This window comes from Choloepus didactylus, chromosome 16 (genome assembly GCF_015220235.1).
Source record: "Choloepus didactylus isolate mChoDid1 chromosome 16, mChoDid1.pri, whole genome shotgun sequence".
Classification (NCBI taxonomy): domain Eukaryota; kingdom Metazoa; phylum Chordata; class Mammalia; order Pilosa; family Megalonychidae; genus Choloepus; species Choloepus didactylus.
Window position 1 is genome coordinate 34,459,041 of NC_051322.1, and position 20,514 is coordinate 34,479,554.

The following is a 20,514-nucleotide window of genomic DNA, read 5'->3' on the forward strand; positions in this document are numbered from 1 at the left end:
GCTGACAAACAGAAGGAACTCAGTGCAGCTGAGAGTGACATTTTGAAGAGGAGCTACAGCCAAGAGGGACACTTTGAAGAAAGCAAAGGAGCTGCAGATGAGAGACAATTTGAAGACAGCCACTGAAAGCAGACTCTTGCTCTGGAGAAGCTGAGGGAGGACAAACATCCCAAGTGCAACTAAGAGTGACATTTTTGAGGAACTGCAGCCTAGAAAGGAACGTCCTGGGAGAAAGACATTTTGAAACCAGAACGTTGGAGCAGACGCCAGCCACGTGCCTTCCCAGGTAACAGAGGTTTTCTGGACACCACTGGCCATCCTCCAGTAAATGTACCCGATTGCTGATGTGTTACCTTGGACACTTTATGGTCTTAAGACTGTAACTGTGTAACCAAACAAATCCCCTTTTACAAAAGCCAATCCACCTCTGGTGTTTTGTATTCTGGCAGCATTAGCAAACTTGAACACAGGATATAGAACAAGGCTAAAGAATGGGAAGCGGTTGCTTAGTATGAGCAGAATGTTCAACGAGTGTGAACTTAAACATTTGGAAATGGACAGAGGTGATGGTAGCACATTGTGAGAATAACTAACAGTGCTGAATGGTGTGTGAAGGTGGTGGAAAGGGTAAGCTCAGAGTCACATATGTCACCAGAAGGAAAGATGGAGGTTAAAATACAGGAATGTATACAACAGTGAATCTTGTGGTGGACAATGTCCATGGTTAACTGTACAAATATTACAAATCCCTCTCATGAACTAGAACAAATGTATGACACTATAACTAGAAGGTAACAGTAGAGGGGCATATAGGAAAAAATATATATACCTATTACAAACTATATACTAGTATTTTAATAGTATTTTAACATTCTTCCATCAACAGTAACAAATGTACTATACCAAAACTATGAATCAATAATGGAGGGGTGGTGGTTAGGGGTATGGGAGGATTAGAGTTTCCTTTTTTTTAATCTTTATTTCTTTCCTAGAGTAATGAAAATGTTCTAAAAATTGGAAAAAAAATTAATTGTGGTGATGGATGCACAGCTATATGATGGTACTATGGGCAATTGATTATACACTTTGGATCTTTGGATAGTTGTATGGTATGTGAACAATCTCAATTAAAAAAAAAAGTATATCCAAGTCTTACCTTTAAAAAACAAATAAACAAACAAACAAAAAACAAAAGCACACACCTTCCTTGGGTCTACTTTCACTTCTATTGCCAAACTTTAAGAACAGTCTACAATCAGCACTTCAAATTCGTTATTCTCACTGCAATGGAATTTCTGCTCCCATTATTCCATCCAAAGTCCTCAATTCTTACCTCTCAGCAGCATCTGAAACTGTTAACCCATTCTCTCCTTGAACCCCCACCCCCACCCTCACCCCCATTATGCTGGCTTCTAGGTATCATACTACTCTGGTTTGAACTCCTTCCTCTTCAGTCCAACCTAATTTTATCTCCTCTAAGGACTCACTCTTTAGTCATAGGCCTTTTTGTTCATTTTTTTTTTACTTCTAGATGATTTCATCTACATCCTTAGTGACCAAATTCATATCTCTAGCCCAGAAGGCTCATCCAAATCCAGCAAATCAATTGCCTTCTCAACATTCTACTTAGATAATTCAAAAGTATTGCAAATCTAGGAAGTAAAAAACTATACCAAAACCTGCACTCATGCTAGCAGGCCCATATCAATTAATGTGCTAATAATTTGGTATTGTTATCAAATCCAAAAGCAAGGAGTCCTACTTGACACTCCTTTTCCCATACTCCCAAATCCCATTCTTTCACCAAGTCCTGTCAATCTGTCCACCCAAATATTTTAAGTTCATCCCTTTTTCTAATACCTAGTCCAAGTTACCAAGACATACTGCCTGGACTATCATAACAACATAAATGGTCTCCCCACATAATACTCCTGATCACTGCAATTGCAGGCAGAATTATTTTTGCTTAAAAATGAAAATCTAATCTTGTCATATTTCTAGTCAAACTCTTTTAAACACTGAAACTATTTTTAAAAGAATGACTAGATTAGAAGATATTTAATTCAACTAATATATGTATCAAATACATATTGAATAGTGAAGAATTAATAATCTTACCCAAAGAGAGGCCTGGCCTTTGTCCTTGGCTACTGGGAGGTAATCTCTAGCCCCTGGAATGTCCTGCCTTTTAGGAGTGTCTTTGTTTGCCTGAGGGCTTTGATCACCAGACAGCCTAACAGTATGATTTACAATGGGGGTTTAAACCCACATTATCAGTTCCAAAATATAACTGAAGGTATTGGGCTGACCTGTGAGAGACTGGAGACTAAAGGCCATCTAAGCAGTCAAAATGTCTCAATACAAACTCTGGACACTAAAGGCTCAGATGAGTTTCCCTACTTGGCAATACTCATAAGTGTAATGACACACATCATGGCTAAGGGGAATTAACACCGTCCAAGACTCCATGGGTAGAGGATGACTAGAATATCGCATTTGGATCCCTCTCAGAATCCACTGTCTCTTCCCTTGGCTGAATTTAATTTGTATTCTCTTGCTATAATAAACTGTAATTGTAAGTATTGTGCTTTCCTGAGTTCTGTGAGTCCTTCTTCTAATGAATTACTGAACCTGGGGGTGGTTAAGGGAACTCCCAAACTTAGTGACAGTGGTCCTGGGGACCCCGAACTGGCAGTTGGTGTCTGAAGAGACAGCCGTTTTATCAGGCACTCACACTCAAATGCAATCAGTAACAAGTATCAATAACAATTATTTACATAATTGTTCAGTGTTTCAAAATATTTCAGGGCAGTTAAAGATAGTAATACCTGATTTCAAGCAGCTCACACAAATAAATTGGATGAATACAAGCAAGGCAGAATAAAGTAAGTGCTATAGGAGAGGTATAAAGAACTGTAGACATTCACAAGATCACTAATAGAAAAAGAGTCTATGAAGAAGATACTTTAATGGGTTTGGAGGGATAAGACTGATTTCAATAAAAACAGCAGTAAAAGGAGCTACTACAGAATCATAAACCTCTACTCCATAACAAGAGAGAAATGAGAAAAATCAAAAGAAATGAGAAGGGTCAGAAGCACGGGACTAAAAATCATTTGAGATAACCTGAAGTTGATTAGATTTAGATGAGAGTTCTATTTTGGCGAAAATAATAATCCTGCAAAAATAATAAAACTACTGTCAGTTTTTATTGTCACTCACAGCACTAATGCAGTATGATGGTATCCATGAGATCTGGTGATTTAGCATCTTTCAAAAATGAGATCAATGATAAAAACACCAGCCCATACAGCTAGTGGAGAAAGGGAATTTGAAATGTTATGTCTCCTTGACAAATTATTGATGTTCTCTAAGTCTCAGTTTCCTTGTTTGTAAAACCTCAGAATCCTTGGTAAGATGAGGAGCATAATTCTTAAAGCACCTAATATACAGAAAGCACAAGTCAAATTGCAAGAAATAGTATTTTTTTATCTTCATCTTCTCTCCTCTTTCCTCTTCACTTCAAGTCAAGCACAGAGACTAACAAGTCACTTTTGGACAACCAAAGTCACTTGGATTCATTCATGCATTCAACAAATACTTATGAGTACCTGGTATCAGTTACTACGCCAGGCACTGGGAAATACACAGTACCTTCCTAAAGGAATGTACAGTCTAGAAAATAATCAAATAATTACACAAATAAACATAAAATTATTAACATAGTTTAAGTCCAGTAGAAGGGAGGTATCTGGTGCCATAAAAGAAGGGGAAAAAAAGAGGAATTTAATGCAGCCCAGGAGACCAGTGAAGGCTTTCCTGAGGAATAACAGGAATCTACTGTTTTAAACGGGGGGAGAGAGAGAGAGCTGATTTGTAGTTCAGAAAGACAATCCTGGCTGCAGTGTACAGCCTACATAGGAGAAGGGGCAAAATTAAATCCAGTAACAACAATTCAAATGCAAGGCAAGAGATTACAGTAGCTCTGGTCTGCTGATGGTAGCAATAGAGAAGTGGACAGATTTAAGAGATCATAGAGTGGATATGGGGGGTGAGAAAGGCAAGTGTCAAGTACAAGTCTTTGGTTTCTGGATTTTGCAACTAGATTGATGGAAGAACCAGTCATTAAGGGAACACCAAAAGACCTGCATAGTGAATGAAGAAGAGAAAGGGACATCAGTAGTTTGATAGTACACATAAGGAATTTAAACTGCCTTTCAGACATCCAAAGAGAAATGTTGAAAAAGCTCAGGAGAGGACCTGGAATGGATTTTCCTGCTTATAACATCAAAGTACCATGGCATTCCTAAGAAAACACCAAATAAAGGTCAATTAGAAAAAAAAACAAATCTTTGAGAATTGGTACCATTTTCTCTACTTCTGTCTCTCTGCGGCTGACTCTCAGGATACTAACAGTAATGAAAGAGATGAAAACAAAGGCAGCAAAGTAGAATAGAAAAAAGAATCTAGGTAGGAGCCGGAAACTTGGATTCTAATTTTAGTTCTGCCAGTAACTGTGTAACCTAGGACAATTCTCTCAGTTCTTCAGTTCCTGATCTGTAAAACTAAAAAGTAGTAGGGAATGGAAAGACAGACTCTAATGGTTGTTAAAGGAAGCAGACACATATATATGAAATACTATGAGAATGCTTTATAAAGTCTAAAGCATCTCAGACATGCAATGGATTACTCAAAGCACACTATTTAGACACTTTTTAATACACACCTTGTATGTATATAGGAAAGAGGAGCAGTTATCTTAGCACTTTAGTAGTAATCATAAATTCTCGTAAATAATTACAAAAAAAATTCAACCTTTGGCATGACTGGACTGGACTGTTTGGTGTCTAAGGATATGACATATCTTTCATGCAGATAAATAACACTACTAAAGGCAAGGGCTCTTTCATCTCCAAGAAATCAGCTAAGCAGTTAAATGTATAACCCCCAACAACTCTGTAAGATAAACACTATTACCCGATTTTACAGATAGCTGCACTAAGATGCAGGTCAGGGAATTTACACAAGATCACAGAGCTATTAGCAGACAATCAAGATTTTCAACCAATGCCATCCCACTAGAGTCCATGTTCTTAACCACTCCCCACCCTATAGTATATCCCACCTAGCACCATGTCCTACAATAATGAGCTGCTCAATAAATATTTGCTATCAATGGTAACAAAGTCAAGAGAAAGGATGCTTCTGCCATAATTCTACTCTTAATATTGTGATTTTCAGTCAAAGATGCCGAAGGAACTTGTTAGCATGAAGCTTCTGGAGACCAACTTTGCCCTCTTGAGGAAAGCTTGGCTGAAAATGAAGCACACGAAGAAAAGAAGTATACAGAGCCAGTACACAAAGGCAGCACACAAAGTGCCCAAATGATATCAGATGAGCTCCTGGAGCCAGCTGACCAGAGGTCAGTTGTACACTTGGACTTATCATAGTTAAATGAGTCTATTAAATTTCATTTTTTGCCCTTTAAAAAAAATGCAGATTTTATATATATATACTATATATATATATGCAGATATATATATAAATATATGCTATATATATGCATATATATACATATAAATATATGCTATATATATGCAGACATATATATATAAATATATGCACACACAGCCATCTTCTGCAGAAACATCTTCATAGGAGCTAGGATCATAGCATACAGAAAACCCCTGCAGTTAATGGCTCTACTTTTAGACTTCAAGGATAAAGCAAAAGGAGGGAGATATGCATTACTCTTGCCTTTGTTTCTCAGCACCCAAAACTAGTACCTCCAAAGCTGCACTACAGGGTGTCAATGATACTACTGGCAAATTCAGATTAAGCATAAATATCCAACTGAGAACAAAGACCTCAAGGTCTTCAAAAGTTTTAAAGAATATTTTAAAACACAAAAAAACTGTAGGCAATTTCATTTGAAAAACCCAACAACAAAAAGCTTCAGTTACTAAGTTTAAAAAAAAAAAACTTCAAATGTCCTACTGCATATTTGTCAGCTATTTTTAAAAGCTGTAATTTAATGCACTACACAAAATAAGCAGCCTACCTACACTGACAACTCTATTCAGGTTTTCAGAACACTTCAATTATTTTTATTAATTACTGCTCATAACCTAAAATGTATAATCATCATTTCTAAGAAAAGAAATGTAGGTCAATGGCCAAGATATATTTAGAACAGTTTCTGAATTTCCAATCTGCTTCTTAGCCTAAGACTAGATCATGATACACAAGCAGCCTCCTTTAAACAAACATGAAAAGTTCTGAACATCTGGATCTTTACAATAGATAAATGAGTTAATACACTTAAAAAATAAGGTTTTAAAACAGACTCCTTTAAAATAAATTTTCCTAATGTTTTTGAAATTTGGTATTTAGAATTTCATTTTGCTCACAAATATGCATCTTTAGTGTAAAGCTAGGCACATACATATTTTACCTAAAGAAGGTAAACAAGACTGCTCCTCGTCCTAGAGCTACAGCTTCTCTATATGTTTCCTTCCACATAGGAAAAAAATTGAATTTTTTGAAGGCCTACATGGCATGAATCACACAACTCACTTTCTGCATCATTTTTCCTCACTGAATTCCAGATCCTTCAACACACCAAGACCTTTTCTGACTCAAGGGGCTTCACACTTGCTGCTCTCTCTGCCAGCTTGTTTTTGAGGCTGGCTTCTTAAAGTTCAGCTCTCAACTCTAGTTCACCATGAAAAGGCCTTCCCTAAATGCCTCCTATCACCCTCACCCCACTATTTTCTAAAAAAACCCAAACCTAAAATTACCTTGTGTAATTTAGTTTACTGTCTATGTGTCCCACAAGAATATAAGATACAAGAAAACAGGCACTTTGTTGCATTGATTATAGTGTATTCCCAGCAGCTAGAAAAATGCCCAGCATATGGTAGACACAATATTTTTGAACATACAATTACAGTCAATATTTATTAATAAGCAAAAGACACTTTGCTGGCCCTGGGGACATGAAGCCCCATACCATAAAATTTTAAATACTGTATATTTATGTTAATAATTTTCAAACCATTTAACTTTTTAAGGACAAACTGCCACAACTGGACAGTTACCTTTTACCTCAGCACTGACTTTATCTACAAATGCATCATTAACATAACAGGTACCCTTCAGATACCCATGAAACAAGGCCTTAGAAATGAATTATTTTTTAAAATAGCAGCTACCGGATATGCAAATCATACGCCACATCCTTGCATAGTCCATGGATCAACTAGTATAAGCTATTTACATGTTTAACAAATATTACTTCAAATGCTGATTGATCTTTTCCCCTACAAACAAAACATCCATTGTTTTCATTCATTTTATAAAAACCACACAACCACCATTCCTTTGGTATTTCCAATATTATATTTGAAGTAGTTTTCCATACTGCATTTACTTAAAACTATGCCCAAGGCATTCTAAATGGTTAATCAATAAAAGGAAACACTATGGCACTAATAGAGGGAGTAACGGAGCAATGGAGTTACAGTTTAAATAACTTCACAGCATTCCAGTCTAAACAACTTTTTAAACTATTTTTTTAAATAGGTTTAACTTCAAAATCCAACAATTGTTAGCTGGCCTACAATTTATGTATATAGACATGCAAATTTCTCACTGAATCCATAATTTAAAAATGATGCACTATCCTAGCACCAAAAAAAAAAAAAAAAAAAAAAAAATCAAGGTTTTGAGACCATCAAGAACGTAGCTGACTCCAACACAAGAGAAGTTACTGCCTCCAAGACAATTATGATATAAAACAGCTTATAGAAATCATCTACTGCTACCTCTGTTTTCCCCCATGGTAGTATGCAGTTTTCCTAATAGTTGAGACCAAAGTGTGGCAAAAAAAATCCATGATAATCAGTTGTGGATCTTTAATACCACTGTCTCTTAGCTCTTGATCAACCTTGCCTACTCTTTCCCTAGAATAAAAAAAAAAAAAAAAAAAAAAAAAAAAAAGCCCAAGCCCAAGTTAGGGTGTTTGAAGTTTTGCTTGTTTTTATTTTTTAAATATAAACAAGGACCGGGGACACAGAACATGCAAACTGGGGATGAAAAGAAAAACTGCAATCTCCAAAGATAAAACTAGAATGAAACCGGGCTTTCTCAAGAGTATTGTGTGCCTACTTCCTACTGGCTTGGGCAATTGTCACAGAATGATTGTGAAGTTATTCCACAATGTTAGACAAGTTGCTATCAGAATAAAGTATTGTGACAATCTAACGATAGGGGAGAATCACAATACTAGCAATCATCCAAGATAATTAGCACCTAACAATTATTACCTGATTTTTCTGACTGCAGCAGACAAATACACTGCTATAAAATGTTGATTTTAAAAAGAAACAAAAACAAACATGCTTGTGCACACATACACACACACACACACACACACACACACACACACACAGAGAAATGGCTGGAAAAACTTAAGTCCAAGAAATTAAGAATTAGCTTCATACATGGGGAAGGAGAAAATCACATTATGAGAAAAGCAATTAAAAAAGAAACAAGTTATTTGTGTAAATGTTTTTCCTTACTCCCTCAGCCCCATCATTCTACAGCCTCCTGTGAAAACAGGAATCATGTTAACCATCTTCAGTTTAATCAGTTTCTAACATAACTATTTAATAAATATTTGACTTGATTAACTCAATCTTTAAAAAACAAATCACCAAGACCACTAATGAAATAACTTGTTTACTCTTATTATTATTGATTTGTATAATATCAACATAATTCTGATAGAGTAACTTTTACTTTACCTTTCCACATAAAACAAGTCAAAAGCTTTGAGTTAACAGCTAATAGCCTAAGTAATGCTGTTTCCTTACATTTAGAATACCATACGTAAAGTGACTGTACTCTTGCACAAAGACACAAAAATCAGACACTATGAAACTAAATATCTTAAGCCACAACACAGAATAAGGTCAAAACAGTATCTTACGAAAAATAAAAATGAAGGCCTCCCCCGTCATGTTGAGTTCTACGAAGGGACTCCATTGTTTATTCCATAACAGGGATGTTCCCAAATCTGAAAGGGAAACAATCTCTTTTCTAATATCTCTATAGAAACACCAATTTACTTAAATGACAACAGTATTCTCACTTTAATAACCACCAATATCTCAAAGCAAATTTTGTTTTTGAAGGACTTCTTTCAATTATTTGTCAGGATTTGGGGTTCTTTTTTTCACCAAGAAACTTGCATGGATCATGTGGCAGTACAGGAACCAAAAATTAAGAATGAAATAAAAATGCCTATAGAAGTACAATATAGAGGAAACAGCCCTTTTCTCTACAGCAATTCACCCTTTCCCTTCACTTGGCTCTCAAAAGAAGAGGTGAGAAGTGGGAATGATGAGGGGGTTTCAAAATGAGAAATTATGAGTAATTAATTAATGGAACTGAGCAATGATCATCATCAGCTGCTAACAACACAGAGGGAAATGGACATTACATACCTCAACATCATCTATAAAGTAGTTTTGCAAAAAAAAAAGCAAGCAAGAAAGAGACGATATGTATTATAGAAACTGAATTTGATCAAGCTTCTAATCGTAATACCAATTAGCAAGAAACCAGGAGACAGAGGAACATGACTAACACCACCACAGAAATTCAATCTGCAAATTCATACTGTGAGAAAATCCTCCAGTTTCAAAAAATAATATGCTAGGAAAAAGAAAAGAAGGGGGTAACTTATAGATTACGAAACAATGTATAGACCTTTTCTGGCTCTTGATCTGAATAACTCAAACCCATGTATGAGATAATCAGATCTGAACACTAACTGAATATGATATTAAGGAATTACTGCTAATTATTTGCCGGAATGATAATAGTTACCATGGGTTTTTTTCCCTCCTAAGTTGACTAAGAAATTGAAGTGCTAATGGACTGAGGCAAAGAAAGGAGGAGTACTCTAAAATCAAAGGGCTGAATGGAATTGTCCATAATGTACTAAATTTGACCTATCCAGAACTGAAACAGAAATTGTGAGATTGCAACCATGGAAGACAACAGCTTTGCCTGCTTCCCAGCCTTTTCTCCACTGATATAAGCTCTATAAATAGGCCAAGAGTGATAATGGTTGCTTAAATCACTTCATATTGCAGAAGTGATATGCAACTGCACTACCGGTATGTACCTGGCCCAGGACCATGGCTGTGGATAAACTAGCATCAAATAAGACGCCAAGGAAGTTATCAAATGCAAACAAAATGCACTGAGGCTAATGAGAAATCCTCTAAGATACTCAGAGGACCCATCACCATAAATCAAGAATAATTTAAACCACAGGTTCTAGATTTCCTACAAGATTTCTGCTCTGCCCATTTTACACCTCCCAAAAAGACAGTTCATACAGATGGGTCACCACATGCTGACATCTGAGGTTCCCAAGATAAATGTTGCCAAAAATCTATCCACCATATTCTCAGGCTCATGCCAAATTGCTTAGAGGACTGAAGCTGAGGGAAAAAAAGGGAAACCCTTGATAAAATGTTGATTTAAGAACAAACTATGCTTCTTACTAAGTTCAAACTAAGGCAGACAGGATACTGCTTAAAATCTTAACCACATGAGGTTTTTGTTCTTAAGACAGAAAGGAAAACAGCCCTGTTTTCTCAGAGTTTCAGTCCACACCCAACTTCCCTATTCCCAACAATACCTTTCTGTAATTACAAGGCGCCTAACAAAAATGCTGACTCTGAACATTTTATTTTTAAACCAGACAATAGTAAAAAATAACTTCTACTGGTCCCTTTCATTAGTATCTTTCTCTAATGTTAACCATGCTAATGAAATCTTAATTTCTAGACTACTGAAAATACAAGTTTTATACACATTCTTGGTGACAGCTGCTTGAAGTACGCTCTTCAAATCAAATCTTCAGATTTAATTTTGTTGTTCTATGAAATCAAAACTAATTCACTAATACATGGACTTGAATTGCAGGCAGAAGAAAAAAGTACTATGCAAATGAATTGGCAATATAAAAAGAAATACGAGTCTCTGATTACTTTATTTTAAACTCAGAGACCCATTTAAGAAAAATGCTATTTTCCAATGCCTTATTTTAAATGATTTTATAAAGCAAAAGATATGTTCCATACTACAGTTATTTTGATATGCAGCATTTTTCCCCTACAACCTTTTTTCTCTTCTCCATTTAGAGCAGGAAGGAAACTTAGAAATCATCTGGTTCACTAGATTGAGCTCCTTGGGCAGAAACTTTCTAGTGCCACCTGGCACTAAGTGCTCAATAAATGGGTTTTTAATTTAGACAGGTATAAATACTGCCCTTACACACAAAGTGAGGTCTACTGATTCCACTTTTGATTAATCATCACTTAAATAGAAAATACTCATCCAGGTAGGTTTTAAAATAAAATAAAGCCAAGTTAATAACGTAGAAATTTACACCAGCTACTTGCTGTCTATTAAGCGATAGAATCTGAGCAAAGAGGAGTGAGGTTCCTTATTTTTAATAAACACTGGAAAAAACAGAAACAAAATTTAAAACCAACACTGTAAGCCATAAAATTGCGTAAGACAAGCAAATCTGACTGATGCTGGCTATTTTAAAGTATTTCAAAACCACATTTACTATAGTTTGCTTATATTGTTAAAGGTAAGTTGGTATCATACCAAATGAGATTGTTACAGATTTAAGATGGTAAACTTAAACCCCATATTAAAGAAAATACTGGAGAATATGCAAACTCATGGCAGAAAGTCCAGCACAGGTTATGGGGGTGGGAGAGTTAATGCATAATAGGTGTAAGTTCTAGTAAAAGATGGTGGTGAGGGCACCACAACATTGTGAATGTGATTAATCCCACTGAATGATGTGCTTGGGAGTGGTTAAGATGGGAAAGTTTATGCTGTACATATGTTTCCACAGTTAAAAAAGAAAAAAAGTAAGAAAGAACAACTAAATGCAATATGTGATCCTGGACGAGATATAAGAATGGAGTAGAAAAGGCTCAAAAGGACATTATTGGAACATGAAAAAATTGGAATACAGACTATAAGCTTTATATCAACGTTAAATTTCTTGAACTTGATAAGTACATTTCAGGTGATTACATAAATGAATATCCTTGTTCTTCGGAAATGTACATGGAAGTACAAGGAGCATGATATACACATTCAACCCACTCTCAAATGTTCAGAAAATAGACAGTAGATTGAGAGATGGGCTGATAAAATGATAAATGATACATCAAATGTAGCAAAATGTTAAAATTGTTGGATCTAGATAACTGGGGGGATGAGGCATGCTGGAGTTCTCTGTATGGAGTTTGATTATTTTTGCAACTGTCCAGAACATTTGAAATTATTTCAAAATAAAAAAGTTTAAAGAAAAAAATCATGTTTACTCTTATTAGCTGATACTAATATGTTAAGTTAAATATGTATAATATACACAATACATGTTTCCTCTCAACAGTTCAGGAGTATAGAAGAGAGTAAAAACAAGTGGAATACTTTTTAGTTTCACCCTGCAGGATGAGTGTGAAAACCGACTGAATGAATACATATCCCACTTCTATTGAGAGAGGCTTCCAAGACAGAAGCAGAAAACACAGTTTATTACCCTCAAGTTCAAACACAAGTGTGTGGAAAGAGTAAGGAAAGTGGTTACAACAAGAAGATAAAGGCTAAAAGGATTTAGAAAAGTTTAACATCAACAGTCAAAGTTAAATTGAGTTTGACAATTGAGGGAAAACAATATACTTTAGTGTGATGATCAAGAATCAAACAAAAATAAATAAATAAAAATAAAAACAATAGCATTTCTATTCACTGAACTTGAGGAATGACGAAATATCCTTTAAAAGTAAGTACTACTTACCATTCTTCATATTCCACTATCTCATCCTTCATATTCCACTTAAGTTTTTCCCCCAAAAGAAGAAAATTCATAACGCCTTCTTACCACCTTCATAGTCTGACCCTATCTCACTCTACTCTACCATGCCTCCAGCACAGTTGGAATTAATGGGTCAAGTGCACTGATAATCATGACCTTGCTGGGGCTGTTCCCTAAACAGGAATGCCGACCTAGAAATCCAACTCAAACCTCAGGTTAAATCTATAAGTTCCCTTAAACACAGGACTTTGTCTGTCTTCTTCACCACCATACCTCTAGCAACTACAGCACTACCAGCACACAGTAAGCAATCAATAAATTAAGTGTTGTGAGAGAAAAAAGAGGTTCAACCCAAATATTTCGTCCTGCGTTTTCTCAAAAACGTTCCCTTTTCTATATTCTCACAGCTTTTATATGTCTATTTCATTTTGCCTACATTATTACAGCTACCCAAGAACTTTATTTGGCCCCAAACTGTTTATTAAAATAAAACAAAGTACTGAAATCAGCATGGTTCAAAGGAAAACATGTTAAGAGAACAACATTTTTCATCTTTTACAGTTGAGCACTACTTAACACCAAACCAAAAATCAATATCCAGATGGAAGAACAAAGGACCAAAAATAATCAAGGCACTCCTGAACAATAATATTAATATAGAAGGTACCTTACCAGAGATCAAACATGACCATATTAATTAACCCAGTGTGATATTGCCAAAAGGATAGACAAGTTTTCCCAAGTATTGTCAATTCAGTAAGCATGGATAAACATGTTTTTCACAGCCTTAGTTACTGCACTCAGAAAAATTAGTAAGATCTAAGATGATTTACCAAAGTTAGACATTTAAGGTTTGGGTACGAACTTTAAAAAGAAAGAAAAGAAAAACACCACTTGGTCCATATATCTTTGTCCTAGTTATGTCTATCCATGCAGGTCTATTCATGCAAATCCATGAAATTGGGGATCCCGGCAAAATTAACAACCCCTTGAAATAATTAGTGGCTATGCAAACTGTCAGAAGTTACTAGTCATATAGTAAGGAGACTTAAGGTACCAATGTCACTAGGAAATATTAAGAGCAAGAAACCTTTAAAGGACATGGAGCATTCAGTTCTAACAGAACTGAATTAAATTAGATCCTAAAGCTGAATTTATTTTTAATATGAGTCCTGATTTAACCATGATTTCAGTATAAAACAGAGTAATATGAAGTACTCTTACACAAAACATATAAGAGGAATACAGAGTGAATTACTGAGAAGTGCAACTACACTGTGAACTTAATATGAAACTAACAACATGAAGTCTCCAGTTCCAAAACCCAATCCATCTCATTTTCTACAAAACAGCGTCAGAAAAAAATTTCCTTTAAAATATCTGATTTAGTTGGTCCTTTAAATATAATTATCTTGAAGTTTCTCCCTAGTCGCTTATGAAACCACACTTTCATTATATACAACTATCTTGAGGTTTCCATCCATAATGCTAACATTATTTAAAAGTTATGATTTGAAGTTTGAAGATTAAAGACTAAAAGCAAACTTGATTTCAAAATCTCTAAGAAATATTTTTCTCATTTCATGGAAATGCATAAAATTTTACTATGGTTCTTTTCAGGTCATCCCAGTTAACTCCATCTTGGTTTCCTGAATTCAAATTTAATACAAAATTATATCTTTACTGAGTTCCTACTGTGCACAAAGCAGTCAACCAGGCACAGTACTGGGCATATTACTTGGCCAAAATATTACACTTGGGACTAAAAACTCGGTTAGGGTTGTGACTCCTCAGGCCGTCAGGTAATAGCTATCAATTGCAGGCCTCTAAAAATGCTTGTAAAACCGAAAAGGCAATGCTCTAATTACTGGAGGAATTCAAATGGCCAGAATCAGCAAAACTGCATTAGAAAGTTAACACCCTCCATGAATGAAATACCCCAAGCAAAGAAAGGGAAGTGATTCAATCTGTTAGCATGTGCCCAACAAGACTACACAATAATAGCCTAAGCAAAGCTGCCAGATGTATTTGTAATTAAGAGGTCCAACCTTGACAAAGCATCATCAGTGGGATTTCTTCCTGGGTGAAGGATTCAGGAAGCAAAAGCTCAAGCAAAAAGGGTAAGCACATGCAAGCAAAGCATAAACTGCTGGAGCGGAAAAAGAGCTGGGAGGATAAGTGCAGACGTTCACTCCCTTCAACCTATGTGCATCTATTTTGTGGTAGGGGTGACGAGTTAAAAGAAAAAATGAATGAGATGCGGTTCGGATAGGGGCAGCTGCATAAACAGCACAATACACTGGGGAAGAAGGTGCTACAACAAATCAAGTACGAAGTGCTACTGGGAAAATGCAGATAACTCTTCCTGGGAAGAGTCAGAACAGGTGAGGATCTTCTAACTTGGGTTCGTCAATTTACACCCTTGCCGATTTGGGGATGAAGTTGGCAAACTCGCCGAGAGGTAAATTTTGGAGACTGACACATCCCTCCCAATGACCAGAAGCTTCTGTGGACCGGAGGTAGTGGAAACACCGAGAGGCAGGCGGCGCCAAGCCTTTTCTCCCTCCCCCAAGGCCACGACAACCGCGGAGCTGGGGCTGCCACCCAGGCTCTGGGAGGCACAGACAAGTGTCGGCGCCAGACCCCAGCTCACGGAACTGACTGAGCTGCCGCTACCGCGTCCCCGGCTGGCCGGGGCGCCGGAAAGTTGCGCGAAGAGAACTCCAGGGCGGCGAAGCCGCTCCAGTGCGCGGCCCGGAGGCTGCAGTACTTTCAGCCTCCCCCCAGCCACAGCAAAAAGGGACCCACAACGACTCGCCTAGCCCGGGCCCCTGCGGAAGGACGGAAGGTGGAAGGGGGGATTCGGCACGCCAACTCAGCCGGGCCGGGAAGACGTGAGGGTCACCAGCGGGCTGGCGACCAAGGGGTCGTGGCTATCCGGGCGCTCTCGTCAACCCCCAGCCGGGACCGCGCCTCCCAAGTCTGTGCGCGAACATCCGCGCCCGCCCGCCAGGCCCGTCACGACCCGGGCGTCCAGGCGCCGCCGAGCACTCCGCGGCCCGCACCTCTCCTGCTCTTCCCAACCCTGCCCCGGCCGCAGCCCGGGCCCCGCGTCTCAACCCGTAGCCAGTCCACCGCCCCGCGCCCCTTCCCACCTCACCTGCGCTCCGCGATGGTTCAGCTCCTCCTTGCCTGCTCCGCACGCCCCGTCGGGGCACGCGCAGATCCTCTGGCCGGGACTCTCCCAGCCGCAATGACCCGGGACACGCGACCACTGCCGCCTTCTCCTTTTCAGCACAAACCCTGGCAGCGACTGGAAGGCCGGAGTTCCAGCCCAGCCTGAGCCAAAATGAATTTCGCTGCCTCCCCAGCCTCAACCACCAAGTCCCTCCACTCGTCCGCGCCGCCCGGAGAAAATGTCACCAGAGGCCGTTCCGCTCGGCGCCTCACTTCCTGCCGGAACCACAGAGCCCTCAAAGGCCGGCTAGAGCGGCTGCTGCGGTGGGGACCACGGGGACTGGAGCGGGAGACCGGGGGAAAGCCAGACAGCGCCATCTGGCGGGAGGGAAGTCGCGTTCCTCCCGCTGCAGAGCGCCGGGCGCGCGGGCGCCGGCCTCCCGAGCTTCTTTCCCACGTCTCTTCCTCCTGTTCAGGCAGCTCACTTCCAGAAGTTTCTTTCCCGGAGGGTCGGAAAACCAATCAGTGCAAGCCAGGACAATATCTTAAGAAAAGGACGGCTTTTCCTTTTTCATAGGCTGCTCAGTACTCACCCCCTCGTGGTGTCTGAATCCTTGAATCACTCCAGTAGGGAGCCCGCTCCCTTTTCTCCCCACTTTTGCGTGGACTCCAACAGCTCTGCTCCGGGTGACTCTGTGCTCTTCTCCTGCAGTGGCGTGCAAGTTTCTGGAAGAGAACGTTACAGGCCTTGCAAATAGACCGCCACCTGCTGGAATGAGAAATTCTGCCAGGGAGGCGCCCCCCGCCACCCCGTCCCCCGCGCGCCTTACAGACGCCGCACATTCCACCTCTGCAGGGTCACTCCTCTGATTTGCTGATCAACCTGGGAAGGATGACACACCGGTGCAATCTACGAGTGTTGGAGGCCTTTCCTTGAGAGCCGGGATAGGAGAAAACGTGCTGGACACGGAACCGGGAGAAAAGATGGGGCCGGGGCAGGCCACCTGGCAGGTAGAGGACTTCCGAAGAAGGAAGAGGTGGTGCAGAGAACAAATCTCGCAACTCAAGACCTGGCCAAGGGCCCACCCTCCTTAAAAGCAGTGCAACGTCTTGAGGAAGAAGAAGGAAAAAAAAAGGGGGGTTGAGAAGAAATGTAGAAGGTCTTTATCTTTTAAGGGGCTTTGACAGGACCTGGGTTGAGATTACCCAAGAGGAAATTCTGAAAGTTCTGCAACAGGGGGTCCACACTGCCCTAAACCTCAGTCTCCCTTTTACACCCCTCTGCTCCCCCAGTTCACTCATTTGTGCCAACTGCTTACAGGCATGGCAGTTTTCCATCCCAGACTAAATGAATAAATTGAGAAAACAATAATTAAAATAATAGCTAACTTTTATTGAATGCTTACTCTATGCTAGCAGGTTCTATGCCTTTAAAATGATTCATTCATTTAATCTTCCCAAAAATACCCCATGAGGTTGGTGGTATTACTATTTCCAATTTACAAAGGAGGAAACTGAGGCACAGAGCAACAGCGTAACCTGCCCAAGGTCACAGGTCAGTAAGTGGCAGGACTGGATTCCAACTCCGCAGCCCATGTTCTTTAACCACTACCACCAGCAGCATCCCTGAGATCTACTTTGTGACAGATAAATATTTTATCTGCTTCTGTATTATTTCAGTCATTCATTCCTTCATTTATTCATTTATTTTCCTGCAACTTTAGTCCTCAAGGAATTTGAGAGGTTGTGGGGTAATGACAAGCACTCAGACTCTTTCAGTAGAAAAAAAAGAAAAGAAGTACTAAGATCACAGCTATCTTAAAATGAATGAATACAGTCTAATGCATTTGATTTTAAAAGGAATTCTTTGACAGTCTCATCTATAATACTGTAAAGATACCAAAGTAGGGCCCAGAAGTGTCCTTCCAGCATAATTCCTCCTCTTCTCAATCTGTCCTCTGCCCAGACATACCATCTTGGTCCCTTCTCCTGTTTGATGCCAACAATTCAATTCCTTATAAGAAACGGATTGTGCATAATTTTTGAAGCTGGGGCATTTGCTATCCTAATTACTAATATCTCTGTTAATATGATATTTAGATTATTAAATGAGACAAATTGCTTTCTCCTTCCCCTTCATCTGTAGGTATGGGGAAGGCCAGACAATTGATCCTACTTCTGCCTGAAAATTGTCTTATAGAGACTCCTATGCATCAAATATTCAGCTCTCCAAGCTCTTGAAATCCCATCCCCTTTGGAAAACCAACCCAGCCCAGACACTACCCCCAGCACCACCACCCTTACCAGCCCCTCCATCCAGGCCTCCTGCTGACTCTGTAAAAATTTCTCGGGACTCCTCTGCTCACATACACTCTCCCATAAAGATGGCTACCCCTTGGTCTAACTGTAGTGTTGCTATTAAATCCTATCAGTCATTCGCCTCTGGCTCCTCTGGCCTGAGCCAACCCTGTCTGAATCACTCTTCTTGTACCACCTGGAATGGGGCTGGGTCAGAGACGTGGTGGCCTCAGCACCAGAAAGTGGCTGGCCTGGCTTTGACCACAGGCTGTTCTTTCCTGGCCAAGCAGGTTACTTCAGCCATTTGCCCTTGTGAGACGGATACTATGATTAGAACCACTTTAGATGAGGAAATTAGGGGATCTAATGGAGAGAACCCTCATCTCTGGCTCTGGACCACCTGCTCCCTTCCCTCTCAGCTTGCTAAGAACTGTACTACCTCTTCCCCTTGCCCCTGAGACAACCAGCATCCACTGTGATCACCCAGCACCTTCTATAAGCAAGGGAAATGCTGAACCTCTACACTGAGGTACCCACATACCCTCCGGCAAGTCAGCATTTCCCGAGTTAACGTCTCTGCTCTTCTCGCAGAGTTATTCCACAGAAGGAAAGGCCACCCGGAAGCATTCTAAGGATTCTTAGCAGAGGAAGGTCAGATGGTTGTCAGGGACAGGGCTCTGGAGTCTGACAGATCTGAATTTGAACCGGCTTCTGCCTTGCTCTAGCAAGGTGACCTCCAGGCAGTTCTTTAACCTCATGGAGACTTGGTGGCCTCTCCTGTTAAGCACAGATTACCCCCCAACATTTTCCTTGCAGGCTGGGTATGAGGGTTGTTCTAGTTTGCTAATGCTGCAGGAATGCAAAACACCAGATATGGATTGGCTTTTATAAAAGGGGGTTTATTTGGGTATACAGATACGGTCTTAAGGCCATAAAGTGTCCAAGGTAACACATCAGTAATCAGGTACTTTCACTGGAGGATGGCCAGTGGTATCCGGAAAACCGCTATTTGCTGGGAGGGCACGTGGCTGGCGTCTGCTCCAAAGTTCTGGTTTCAAAATGACTTTCTCCCAGGACGTTCCTCTCTAGGCTGCAATTCCTCAAAAATGTCACTCTTAGTTGCACTTGGCGTATTTGTCCTCTCTTAGCTTCTCCAGAGCAAGAGTCTGCTTTCAATAGCCGTCTTCAAAATGTCTCTCATCTGCAGCTCCTCTGCTTTCTTCAAAGTATCCTTCTTGGCTGTAGCTCCTCTTCAAAACATCACTCTCAGTTGCACTGAGTTCCCTCTGCCCGTCAGCTCATTTATATGGCTCCACTGATCAAGGCCCACCCTGAATGGGTGGGGCCATGCCTCCATGGAAATATCTGATCAGAGTTATCACCTACAGTTGGGTGGGGCACATTTCCATGCAAATCTAATCAGCACCGAAACGTCTGCCCCACAAGACTGCATCAAAGAATATGGCTTTTTCTGGGGAACATAATACATTCAAACCGGCACAAGGGTAAACTGAGCCATGTGCATAAAGCTCTCGGCTCAGAGAGAACACTCTTTAATCAGAGCTGTTGTGACAGCAGAGCTCAGGCCTGCCCCTCCCACGGGCACGCACACTCACACTGGTCAACTACGAACATTTCCATCTCAATAGACTCATTTTTCCAGAGCAACAAGTTCATGTGACAGCCAGAATGGAACGGTGCAGAAGGATGTCATGAAAGTGGAGCCATGAGGTGGCCAAGTGGGGAGGTGGTGGGAGGGGTATTGCCCCCAGCTCCTATTCTCTGCTGTGGATATTTGAGGCTCCTCTGTCTTGGGTAAAGAGCCACATGACCCAACTCCAACTCCTTCTTTCCAATCAGTTCATCACCTTAAGTCCTTTCTATATAGAAAGTCCATATAAAAAAAAGGGGGGGGGGGGTTAGAAATGGAAAGGACATTTTTAAAAGTATCAGCAAATATGCCTTGGCCTCTCATTACATAATGAAAAGAATAGTTCTGTTTAACATCTTGATGGACATTGTGGGATTTCCCAGGTGGCGGGGTGGGGGTGGTCCTCAGACACCCCATCTAACCTAGCCCCGCCCACTCTCTAACACAGCACCCATTTGTTTCC

General features: G+C 39.9%; 1 protein-coding gene across 2 annotated transcripts in view; it reads right to left on the minus strand.

The window, feature by feature from the left end:
• Nucleotides 1–16,336, minus strand: part of C16H18orf25 (chromosome 16 C18orf25 homolog) — a 123,072-nt gene extending 106,736 nt beyond the window's left edge. Inside the window, exon 1 of one of the 2 annotated variants that reach the window (XM_037805705.1) lies at nucleotides 16,086–16,336. The gene's annotated coding sequence lies outside the window, so the exon portion shown is untranslated. The remainder of the gene's footprint in view (nucleotides 1–16,085) is intronic. The other variant, XM_037805706.1, reaches the window with a different exon arrangement.
• Between the last annotated feature and the right edge of the window lie 4,178 nt (nucleotides 16,337–20,514).